Here is a 13,845-nt window from a genome sequence, read left to right as displayed (position 1 = left end):
TTCCAAAATTTTTACTTAAATAGATCAGCAGTCAGCTTAGCTAGGTCCTTAGCCTTATCCATATAAAAAAGTCTCATATTTGTTTGGTCTAGGTTGTTCTTGATAAGAGATATGTTATGTCTGATGTTGCCAAAGGTTGATTTATTCCATAGGGTGAGGGTTTTCTTAACATAAGACAATTTTTTTGTCATAACAAAAGCATGGGACCCTTGAATACTATTATCCCAACAATTCTGAATGAGAGGTTTACAGTCCTCATGCTTCATCCAATCGCTAAAGTATTTAAAGGGTGTAGCTCCGTCGTTCCAAGTATTATGAGTGTTTAAACAAATAAGAACATGATCAGAAGTTATCTTACCTAAATGTCTTATGGAAGAATTAGGAAAAGTTATGTTCCAGAGGGAATTCACTAAGGCCCTGTCTAATCTTTCTTCTATGAAATTTGTACGAGATCTCCTATTGTTCCAAGTGAAAGTGTAACCAATAAATCTTTGATCCATCAAGCCACAGTTACTGATAACGTTGTTAAAAGTTATAGCTTCTGATTCATTAAAAGGAAAATCTAATCTTTTCTTCTTCTTTATGAAGGACTACATTGCAATCGCCTAAGACAATCCATGGAATATAAATAATACTATATAATTGTTGAACAATGTTCCATGACTCAACTTTTTCTCTAATATAGGGACTACCATAGAAACAAGTCTGTCGCCACTTAGGTGTATTGTTACAAGCATGAATGTCCACATTTATGTGATTGTGATTGTGATTGTGATCAATTATATCTAATTTCATGTTATCTTTTCAGATCAGGCATAACCACCAGTTGTACCCCTAGGAGAGACAATCCAGTAATTACTTACATTTAATCTCCTAAGAATCTTACGCATTGCCACATTTTTTTTGTTTAGTTTCAGACAAGAACAGTATATCAGGATTATTAAGGTTCAAAAAATCCTTAAGGCTATCAATCTTAGAAGGTTGTCCCAAACCTTGACAGTTCCAAGCAATAACACTAATGAACTGGCAGAAGTAGGAGACTGTGGGATATTCCAAAGCAGGGAGCACAAGGTTACCCTCAAAGCAAATAACGTAATTAGACACCATTTTATTTTCCAGATTGGACAAGAAAGATATGTTTGACAAATCAAATTTGGAATAACATTTCATAGGATTAATGCAAACAGTTGTTTTATCATATATGAACAAATTATAAGCATAGAGAGCAGTTATGGTGAATAGAGCTTAAAGTTACCTCTTTAGTTGTTAGTAATCTTTTATCCCTTATTGAGGTTGAGAAGCAACCATTATTGAAAATCCCCCAATTTTCCATCAACCCCTCTGTACTGCTCCCCTTGTCTCTTTTGAGGGCATCATTATGAAAATTACCGGCGTTTTTTCCATGGAGTTTTCTTTTCTTCCAATTGTAGATAAATGTTGAAAGATTACTGACGCCAGACCAAATAACAGCTAACGGGTAAACACCTGAAAGTGAGAAAGACATAAGAGAGGTTAAATTAGGGTAGGAATCCATAGAAAATAACTTAGATCTAAAACGAGGCATGAAACCTAATATCAAAAGTAGCCTAACAAAAACGGGTAAGATAACAAAATAAAAATATAAGAAGAACAGAAAAGGAATTGCAAACCAATTAAAAGAGGTTACATGAAAAAAAAAATTAGATGGTAAGAATTTATAGAAGAGAATTTGTTGTATCTAATTAAGATAAAATTAAAATTAAAATAAAATTAAAATAAGTAGGGAAACAAAGAAGATTTAAGATTAGACAAAAGAGGAGATTAAGATTCTTCTTTTCCAATCAATTGAACATGAATTTGAGTCTATAACACCGCATCTTCGAATCAAATAGGGTCTTAGCAAGTTGGAAATCAGTGTCTTTGAAACCGATAAAAAGTAGTCAAAACTTGGAGTCTTCAAAAGGGGTTTTTGTGTATGTATCTTAGGGTTTTCTGGGTCTGTATTGTAGGGTCTTAGAGTCTCTGTATCTTGGTAACTTGGTATTTTGGTGTCTTGAGTAGCTCATGAAATTGTAGATCTCAGGGTTAGGGATACGAAGAGGCTAATAGATTGTTGTTATGGTGATTTGGGATAATAGATGCGGAATAGGGTTCATTCAGCATACAATTGTTAGGATTAATTGTGGTTTTTGACTATCATCGTCGTCGGCGGCGGTGGTTACTGGTAACTTTATGGAGGTTAAGACAAGATAAAGGTGTTTACTGGTAACTTTATGGTGGTTTTAGTGGTGGCGACAAAATCGCCCCTCGAGAGAGGGGGGGGAGAGAGAGAAGAACTTTCATGTGTATGGTTTTTGATTTTCTAGTCAAGGGACATAAAAGAAACACAAAAAATTGGTGCAAAGAGAAGCTACTCTGATTGCTTCATTGAGATAGGCCTTAGCACGCCTTGAAATGTCTGTTTTTTTTACCTAGAATGTGATTGAATAGACTTCCGCAATCTCCCTCAATATTGAAGCTTTGAATATGTTTGTCTTTAGCACAAACTGCCCCCTGCAGGACGCCTATAACTTCTGCCTCTTGTGGATATGACCATGTTGAGTGCCCTTCTCTTCCTCTCTGACAGTCTCCTGTATCATTGCTCAAGATTAAAGCATGGGAAGATGGTAAAACATTTGAAATCCAGGTTGCATCAACATTTATCTTTAGATTTTCTTTACTTGGAGCTTTCCAAACATGAATCACTTTATTCTTCTGAGCCTGAAAGGAATTAGTCATTTTTCTTTTTTTAGTAGACCAAAAATCAACATGCCTTTGTATTTCTAAAGCAAGATTAGTAGCAGATTTAAAATTCTCTTTAAACACTCTATCACATCTCTCCTTCCAAATAAACCACATTTTGGTGAGAATCAATTCAATAGATATATCAGTTCTTGGAATATCAATCCATTTTTTACAAAGATCTAAGATCGTGTCTGAGGGATCTATATTTAGAGAGAATGGATTCGGGTTATTATTCCATACATCATTAGCATAGGGGAAGTGGAAAAAAAAATGTTCAGTGGTTTCTACTTCTACTCTACACATAGTACAATGAGGAGTTACATTTCTAACTTTACCAGTGATTTTGGCATTAGTTGTCAAAGTTTGTTGTAAACATTTCCATAAAAAAAGTTTGATTCTCTCTGAGATATTGAGTTTCCATAAAGATTTCCAGAACGACTCTGGTAAAGATAAGCTAACAATATCTAGGTCATTTTCATTCAATTTATCATACATAAATTTTACTGTGAACTCTCATGACCTAGTTAATGTCCAGCAAAGCTGATCCTTTCTAAGAATATGATTGTTATCCTTAAAAAAGTTTATTTGACTAATTTTTATACGTTATAATGTCACACGATTTTAGTTCATGGGGAGATAAAGTCACATACTGGAAGCAATAACTTGTGTTTGGCAAGGCGAATTTCGGTCGTTTAAATTTTTTTGGTTCTAGATTTGTGATTTGGCAATAGAGTTCCCCAAAACTGGTTATCACCATTTAAATTCGAAATAATACAACATAACGATTATATCGGTCACAATTGTATACAACATAACTGTGACAAAACGATTTACTAACAGTTACATTAACTATTATAAGGAGAAAAGAAATTGGGCCCTCGGCAAATAGGGCCATGGGGACTCGAAAGCTCTTGGCTCAGACTTTTTTCCCTTGAAACCAGTTGAAGGTCCATAGTAAAATTTGAATCTCTACCAGCTCAGTTAATTATAACTGTAGCTCAACTACACTCATATTGCATTAACACCACCAGTACTCCTCAGTTCAGCTTATTCTTTATCAATTTCGCCAATCTACAATATCAGCTCATATCATTCTCAACTCTATATCTGGATTCACTCCCACCATATGCAACTCCATATCCAAACATAACATTATTTTTACTTGAAAATTCCTCTCACAAGCTTTTTTAGAGGATTGATTGGTTGAACCCCACAAATTTTGTTATCTCAAGCTTGTTGTCAATGTTAGTTGAACAAAACAATATCTTGATTTCTAGTATACTAAGCCAAGTCTCATATTAGGATTATAATTTGGTAGTTGAGTATCACCCTCGAAGACTGAAGATTGACGAAAATATTTGGAGAACTTCATCAAAAAAATATGTGAAGAATGAACTACTCTATGTTATTCACTATCTTACCATTCTATCTATTTGACACTATGTCGTATGACTTCTAATAGATTTATTGCAATGAAGAAATTTACGATTCAAGCTTGTCTTGTTAAACATCCCGAATATGATTCAAGCATTGGATGCTCAAAGTTCTTTAACAATATTAGCTTGAAACAATTTAATGTTCAAGAATTAATTTGAGGATCAATTGAAAATTACACAAGCAATGATTTTATCATTTGGGGATGTTTCAAACATCAATAGGGAAAAATTCAGAACTTCTGATATCTCGACTCAGGGTAGGTTGGCGAACCATCTTGCAAACAATAAATATCTGAATTTCTGAAATATATGAAGGTTAGCGACCTAATTTGTAAACCATAAGTTCAGAACGAGACAGTTCACAAACTGTGGTGGTCATATTTTTAATATTGGTGTAAAAGGCTACGCAGTTGGTGAACCCGGTTCATGAACCATGTCGATATGAGTTCTCGAGCTAAGTAGGGTTGGCGAACCCGTTTCGCGAACCATTGCACCCTCGTGAACTATTGCCTTAGTGTTCATGAACCGTTTTATCAATGGTCCCAGTAAACATTAGCAGTGTTATGACTCTCATAAACACCTCTAAGACATCATTGATTACTAAAGCACTTGTATCATTTTGGTATGTGCATCATGATTAAATTCTTAGGTGTTTGATTGAACATCACATTTATTATAGTTTATAAGGAATATTTACCAGAGAACGGTCATTATATATACACGGTTCCATAATCAGATCACTGTATATATTCTTCTATGTGATTTCAAGACTAATTCTCATATGCTTAATTGAAACCCTAATTAGAGTTTTGTTTAAATGGAGAAAGTGTTTGCATGAAACTCAAGTTATCTGAGCTTGAATTCTAAGAAACCATCAGTCTTGAACATCTATAAATAGAGATGCTCTTTCAACTAGAAAAATTCAATCCCTGACATTTTATGTTCTAGTTGAAAGCTAGAGTCGTCCCCTACTGACCAAGGTTTCCTCTGAGAAACATAATTAGGTCTATGAATAAAAGACTTTATCTATTTGGGGATTCGTGAAGCCAGGACCGACTATCTTTTATCTTGATAGTTCATGTATACTGATCTTGATTTTATGTTATCGAGATTTTCGTAATCTCTTTCAGGCAAGATAGATAGAAATCGCAAAGTTCTCTTCGTCCGAGACTTTGTGATTCCTCGAGATAGATATCGGAAAACTTCTCTTGATTAATTAGTTCAAGATTTTTCTTGAGAGGTGGTTAAAGATTCATACTTCTCAGCTAACTGAGTATACGTAAGTGTTCCGGACTGTGAGGTTTGTTAGCATTTTTATTGCAAACATATTTCCAAGCCTTAATTTTTGATCTAAAGGGAAATCAAATAAGCTTATCTGTTAGAGGCAGATTGACATCAAAAATCTTCACTTAGGTTGTAGCAACTCTTAGGATGTAAAGGACGTCGTCTAAGGGAATCAATTAATCCTTACGTGGTTCAAGAGATATAAGGAAAGCGACTGTAGTTAACTGAATTACTTGGAGGGTGGATTCGGTCTGAACTACATTCCAATCCTAAGTCTAATAGTAGGATAGTGTCTGTAGCAGCTTAATACAGTTTGGTGTTCATATCTAGACGAGGTCTTGTGGTTTTTATGCAATTGTGGTTTCCTCGTTAACAAAACTTCGTGTCTTGTGTTTTTCCATTTCCTATTTATATTGTTTATCTTTATAATTGGATTTTCACAAGTAGTACACATTCAATCTTAGTAGATATGTTATATATTAATTGTTAATCGATTACGAGACTCGTTCTTGTAGATTCGTTTCTTGAGAGATAGATAACAAGTTTCCTATCTGGAAAAATTCCGAATGAATTATTTGGATATGACTATATTGATCTTGGATATTGATTTTTTAGATCGTCCAAGTACTCTTCTTAACAATCAGGTTCTCAGACTATATTTTCTAGACTTTCTGATTGAGAAGAGATAGAGATATTAACTTTATATGCATGTATTGTCAAGGATCATTAAGTTGGTTTACTTGCGTTTGTATAAGGTTTTGTCCATACAGGTTTCCGAACAAAAAAGTTGGTGGTGTACTTAGTACCCTCTACTTTTCAACCTGAACTCCATTATCAGAGTTACAGTTTGCTCCATTAAGCTGCAACATCTTCCACCTGCACCTGTAATTACCAACATTATATAGTTTCATTTCAATTGCTCAATCACATCCTTTTCCAACACCATAACTCATCCACAAAATTATTCAACCACCATATCCCTATCCAGTTATTTTGTCTAAAATCACCATCAAATCTAACTATATCTCATACCACCAGACTGTGATCCTATAACCACTACCGCCAACAACATCTAAGCTATCATACAAACCCATCTATTCTGATCTCTGTAAGTTACTCAACCATACAAAAACCTTAAATTGTGAAAGAACAAGAAAACCTAATCTTCAATTCCCCCACTTATGCTCTCATCAGAAATCAAATCATCAAATTAACCCCTCAATCTTTTTCTTCATAGTATGTCCTTGAAACTCATCCTCGATTACTCAATTTCATAATTAATTTGTAAAAAATCAGTTGTCAATTCAAATAAAACCCATAAGTAAACTCTTATACCACCACTTACATATTGATTAAGAATAAACCGATTCACTAATTCATTCCAATCATATCATCTTCCTACAGAAATGACAATCAACTAGAAACCCTAGATTCACTTACAATTTTTTTTCTTCTTCTTCCTGTGACTATAATCAGCTTCAACATCATCATCAATTCTCTCGTTTCATTAAGTTACTAAGATACTATGGTTCACTCAGACAACACTAGATCTAATTCTGTTGAATTTAAATCGCCAGACAGAAGGAAGAAGGGGATGAAAGAGAATAAGAGAAGAGATATGATTTTTCTCTTCGATTTGGCAACTAATATGATACGGGCGGGCAGTCAGGGAGGATTGATATAAAAAATCGTGACTGGGGTGCCCTGAGTGAATACCTGATTTCCGTAAAAGTATTTGTCTATGAAATGACAATTTACCCTTCACACAACTCAAATGATTTCTTTTTCATCTGGTATCCGAATGACATGTTCAAGTATTCCATTTCACATACTTTTAGAGACCTAAATGGTACTAGTTTCATTTTCAGATTATTATTTAATTAATTTCTATTATTTAATATATATATATATATATGTTTAGTTAATCAAGTCATAAGCGGTTAAGTCGTCTCTTAACCGGTCAAATAAGGTTGACTAGATTACGAGTCATTACAACTTCCTATATTGAATCACCATTTTCCTTCATGCTCTCCATGGCCACCCATATTTGATCTATGGTGAGATGCAAATCTTTTTTAATTTTTCATAACCATCCATTTCTCCTTGTTGTCGCGCCTCTGGGATTTTTTCTTGCACAATACCATCCATTTCTCGCCCCTCTGGGATTCCTTCCTCTTCAACATCATTCATCTCTCGATGTCGATACACCTTCTACATAATTTCATTTAAAGCGTTCTGCTCCATAACAATAATCTTATCGAGCATACTTGGAAAAAGCTGAAACACAAACATAAATATACAATTTTTTATGACTACTTATTTTATACACTCATCTGAATTCCAAATAATAATAACATTAATACATATTTTTATCAGTTAACACTCTATAGGTTGTCTATATTTCTTCAGTGTAGTCTACATACACTCCTCTAGAATATATGCATAGATAAATTTTAGGGACATATTATTACTAGATGCTCTTGGTAGGTTGCTCTCTTCTGGTAATGTCAGTGGTTGAACACAATGAGTATGCCTAGCATATCATAGATGTATCAAAACACAAAAGATATTGATTAGGAATGCGGAGCCATATGTATGTTTTAGGAAAATATAAATGCAGTCGTAAATCTCATCAACAAATATATAACACAACCAATATTTTCTTCTGAAGATGTCGATGAATCAAGTCTGGCCACGACACATTTTCTGGGTAACGAACTAAACCTATGTATTTCTCATTCAATTGGCTTGCATCTTTTTTGGCAAAGAATAATCCACACACATAAATGAAAAAATCAATCTCACAATGTCTTTATCACGTTTTTCTATTTCTGTTTGTACTCTTTTTTGCTCTTTGTTGTCTTTCCTATTTATTTATTTTGCTTTTCATTTTCATCATGAGCCTTTTTAACTAAATCCAGTATTGCATCTTCTATCAATAATATCGACATAGTCTTTGTCGCTAGAAAATCTCTTATAAAAAACAATATTTTTGAATCCACATTCATTCATAAGAGTCGCATTTTCTGGTCTGCCTTCCATTCTAGGTAACCCAAGTATGCCGCCAAGATTTTCTGGTGTAGAATTTAACATATGCACTTTTTCTTTTCTCTAAAACTCAAATTGTAGGATATTTTTTTCTTGTCTTCATTTGTAGCACCCTATTAGATTTATAGCATCATATAGTTTCTCAGAACATCATGAAGAGCTTATCATAAGAAGCATCCTTTATCTTACTCAATAGATATCAACCATTGAACACTTTAATCCTATCATTTTCTTTACATGAGTAAAGAGTGAAACAAAACCTGTATATATGGTTTTTTACCAGTCGAGCTGAATTCTCTTCTTTACGATCTACATGAATATGACAAAAAAATAAACTACGCGTTTCAGAAACAAATATCCACAGTATAGGAAATCGGTACTGCAAAAATATCAGATAATTATAAAAACAAAACAATATATATGCAATCTGCACTCTCATTACGATCTGCATTCGATGAAAACATAAAGAATCAAATAAAAATGTAACCACGTATTGTATGGTACCTACACTCTAGGATCGTAAAAAATAACTTCAATTGCATGTATCGAAAATCAAACAAACAATATTTGTATAACCGAAACAAACCATGAACCATAATTAATCCCAATGAAAAATCAATTGGGGTAAATCTCCCTATACTATTCCTTTTTATGTATGTCAAGCAATCTGCACTCTAGGATCATAAAAGAACTTCAATTGCATGTATAAAAAATTATCAGATCATAATAGAAAATAGAAAAAATGAAATAAAATGTTGGATCTAAAGATTAATGGTACGTTTATATGTTACTGCTTTTGGACCTTTTCTTGATTCTGCCACTGATCTTTGTGAGATGTTGGATGGTGATTCATCAACATCGTGTTCTTCTACTTCTTGTTTTTGTAAGATTCTTAATCTTTTTCATCTTTTTTCGACCATTTTATTCAATTTTTATGAAGACTTTCAGTAGATGGTGATGAAGTTCCTTCTCGTAGATTGAAGTGACTTTGACTTATTGAACTGATTTTGAGTAGTGACAAAGATTTGATTAGCTATTTTTGATTTGGTAAGATGTTTTTTTTTTGATTTGGTAAGATGTTTTTCTTCTCTTATTGATGAAGAGAAATGAGAGACGATGATCTTTTTATTTTTTGATTTTCAAATCTTTTCTTCTCTGATTTGGTTTCCTCTTCTCTTTTCAACTTCTTCCAGTTTTCAGAAGTCCTAATAAATGTTTTGCAACAGGTGAAAATTTAGATATCGTGTATTCTACACACGTTTAGCAGGAGGGCTTATTATGTCTTTCCATTGTATTAAACTATTCTAGTAAAACTACATGGGCCTTGTACCAAACAAGAAATATCTCTCTTTCTTAAGCGATGCTCAAGTTCTCCACGTATGAAATCATGATAGTTTATTATTAAAGGTGTTGAGTGTTTTCTCGGAAACAATCACAGCCCGTATAGCTCAGTGGTAGAGCGCCAGTCTTGTAAACTGGAGCTCTGTAGTTCGATCCTGCATGTGGGCATTCTTTAAGTTTTTTTTTTTCTTTCTTTTCCTTTTTAATCATCAGCATCAGCCAAACAACTTTTTTCTGTCTCTCATTTCTTTATTTTTGTCTCATGATCAGATAACTCATTTTATGCTACTTCGCCGTCAATCAATTAATCATTTGCTTCTGCTACATCTACATCAAATATTTTATTGCATACCCAGAAGCCTCTTCAATCTTTTGGTAAATGTTCCTAGTTTTTTTCTTTCTTTAGTTATTTTCTTCAGTTTTAGTTGTGCACTGCAACTGTTTGTGAATTTGTCTAATATAAGACAAATGACATTTAATTGCATCACTTATCATTTCATGGGATTCGATAAGTTCACTAGATGATACACATCGTCAGGGGGGAATTAATGCAGGATATAAAGATGGTTTAGTTTCAGAATTAAGGAAAACAAGTAGGATTAAAGTTAGGATTTGAAGTTGGAGCAGAATTAGGGTTTTATCAAGGTTGTTTAGATGTTTGGAACTCAGCTCTTAAAGTTAACCTAATTGTTTTTCCACTAGGGTTCAAAAGAATATTAAACAGATGAATGAATTGATCAAAACGTATCCAGTTTTTGATCCTGAGAATGTGAGTGTGCAAGATATTATGGATGGTTTGAGATTGAAATTTAGAGTCATTTCAGCTACATCATTGTCTATGAAATTGTAGCATGGAAAGAGCAGAGGATATTATTGGTTTCTTATATATGCTATTATTTGTTTTCATATTTTACTGTCTTTGTTCACTTGATTGAATGTTTGGTTTGTTCTTGGTCAGTGATTGATGTCAGAAATTTATATGAAATTGTGATTATTTTGGGTTGTTAATATGTTTCATTGTTGAGAAGTTCAAATTACAATTATTGGCACTTTTTTTGTTGGTTTGTGGTCAATGTTATCCGCACTTTATATGGTTAGTGTTATATTGTGACAATCGATTACGTGATCTATTTTCTGTAGTTTGTGGAGTTGGAAACAAGAGAAATGTTGAAGTTAATGGTTGGATGTTGCAAAGCTTTGCATATCTGGAAGTTGACATGGGAAAGTGCTCGAGTCAATGAGAAAGCTACTAAGTTATGCCAAGGGGTGGCTGCTGTTAACAAATTTGAAGATGAGGCTTATAATCGGGTTGGATATACAATTTTTTTAATTTTACTCCAAATGCAGTCTAGAAATTTGGTGCCTTTTGAAAACCTGTAGTGTCAATGGTTAAAGCTGCATTTGGTTCTACAGACCATGAATTACATTCTGGGACTCATCCTTGGGGTTGGAACCACATTTGCTTCCACCCTTTAGCTCAAACTACTCTGGATGCAACAGCTTGGCTTGCAAAGTTGGTAGCAACTGACATTGGCTCCAGTCTTCAAGGTTTGTTGTTTTATCCTTAGGTAGACATGTTAGGATTATATAATCACTCACTTTGCTGCAAAGTAGTTCTGGATCCCATGTAAACTCTTAGTTTGAGTTATCATTTTGGTACAAGTACGATACATAGGTTGGAGGAGCTCATAAGAATTTACGTACTAAGCAGAAAATCTATTTTATTCCTCGATCGTCCTAGAATCTGTTCCATTTGAAGGTCTGCAGCTTCATATACTGTTTCTGGTAGGTACTCACAGCATATATGTATCCTCCCTGTATATACCTATCTGTAATCAGAATGCACTCTTGAGTTGCTTGGTCGAGCAAAAGAACACCAAGCTCTTGTAATTAGAATGTACTCTTGAATGTAAGAAAGTAGTAGTTTGAGTTTTTAGGTGAGATTTTTTATTTTGTATGCTCTTGGAGCTGAGTGGGGGGAATTGCACTATACCTTCTTTGTTGGTTCTGGTCTAGCTTAGGCCTTTGTTTCTTTTTTGTTGCACCTGTTATTGTGCTCCTCTTGTTGGTTACAGCTCTCAATCCAGTAGTATGGGAGATGTTGAGAGTAACCCTGATAAGCAAGGTTACCAATGTCTTTAAAGTGTTTGAAGCTAATTATATTGTTAAAAAAATTCCAGTTTGCTTGCCAGCAGGTAGTTCTGGTTGCTCCTCCCAAAGCCCTTGATAATTTCCTGTTGGTTCCAGCCAGATTTATTTTTCTGCACTTCAAAATGCTTGCCCATCTCACTGCTTAAAGGGAAGCTAGACTGTCTCTTTCGTCTCTGGAGTAGGCTCTGATGGAGTAGCTTCATCTTCCAATTGTGGTACCTGTGGAAGTTTTGATACATAAACCAATTCCCGTTAGCTCAGTAACTTTATCATAGTTGGCTTCACAGAAGAAGACGAAGAAGTTATATCTTGATTCATTCTCAGTTGGAAGGTTTCTTTGGATTTGATTTTCTGTGGAGCAGGCCTGCAGTTGTTTACATAGTCCAAACGGTCAATTATTTGGTCTCCACTCCAGTGATACTAGGTTTAGGAGCCGTCTGCTGAAAAAACACTTCACATCTAGCCTTCCCAGCAGACTGTGGCACAAATATCTGCCCAACTCTCCTAATGAGAGGGAAAATTGTTTTTGAACCCTGTTTTAGAGCATACGTAAAAATTTCCGGGCATACATAATTGTTTTCCCATCTAGGGTGACTTTTTAAGGGGTGTATGGTACAGTTACCTATATACCCTCAAGGTCTTACATTTTCTATTTGTGTAGGAGATGATCGACAATTACGGATCGCTCAACTCTCCACTAGCAATAAAATTATCTAGTTGTGCACCCAAATCATTCTAATAATCAATCATAAACCCTAGATATAGAAAACATAATTCATAAACTCTAGATATAGAAAAGACAATCAATGATGATTAAAACTTCAAACAAACTTGTATAAATCAAACTAAACTTCTGGAACATTAACCAATTCATCCTTAACCAACAAAGGTTTAGCTACTCATAATCTATGAAGCACGGATACTGTTACGGGGATTCGTCAATTTTCAAAAAATGAGGATACGGGATACGCAATGATACTGTATTTATTAATTTCATAATAATTTATTTTAATAAATTATATCACGTAAAATAAAATAAAATCTTAAATACTATTTGGAATTAAGAAAAAAAAAAAAGATAAAAGCTATCAAACATCTCGCTCGCCCATCGCTCATCAATATTGTCTTTATCAAAGAGCATTGTTTCTAGTTCTGGCTCGTCAAGTGAAAAATTGCAACTTCAAGTGCTCTCTCACCGTATAGTGGATCAAATACATCTCCACAGGTATCTCACACTCTACTTTCTCCTTATGTATAATTTTCACTTTTCGTGAAAGGAGACGAATATTACTATGAACAAACACTAAATCCTCAGCACGTTGGGTTACAATCTTGTTTCTCTTCAAATTATATATACTCTGATTTCACTCAAATGAAAATATTATATATGCTCCAATTATATTATAGGAAGTATCCCCTCTTAGAGTATCCAAGAGGTATCCCCTACCCTTTTCGTAATTAATAAAAAGGGACACTTTGAATGAAGCATCTGATATGTATCCCCAAGTATCTGATACTGATACGACGTTCGATACGGATACGTCACCGATTTTGAAGTATCCGTGATTCATAGCTCATAATTCCAAAGAAAAATGGGTTTCCCCTAAAGAGGTAAACCCTAGGTTTAGATGTATAAGATGTAATATGAGAGGTGGAATTTTGTTTCCAAGGTGTGAAAGATGGTCTTCTCCCTTGTACTCTCTGTTTGTTGTGGGTGGTATAGTTCTTTTATATCCCATTTTTTTTATTATTAAAATCTTCTTATTGTATTGAGGTTCTTCTTATATAGCGCTCACATGGTCTAGGGTTTAGAATCCTTTCG

At 34.1% G+C, this 13,845-nt stretch overlaps 1 non-coding gene across 1 annotated transcript; it reads left to right on the top strand.

The window, feature by feature from the left end:
- The first annotated feature begins 9,968 nt into the window (after positions 1-9,968).
- Positions 9,969-10,040, top strand: TRNAT-UGU. Its single transcript has one exon. It is a non-coding gene; the product is annotated as a tRNA-Thr (tRNA).
- The last annotated feature ends 3,805 nt before the right edge of the window (positions 10,041-13,845 follow it).

This window comes from Papaver somniferum, chromosome 5 (genome assembly GCF_003573695.1).
Source record: "Papaver somniferum cultivar HN1 chromosome 5, ASM357369v1, whole genome shotgun sequence".
Lineage (NCBI taxonomy): Eukaryota > Viridiplantae > Streptophyta > Magnoliopsida > Ranunculales > Papaveraceae > Papaver > Papaver somniferum.
The sequence above is the reverse complement of the archived record's forward strand: the minus strand, read 5'-3'. Positions and strand labels throughout refer to the sequence as shown.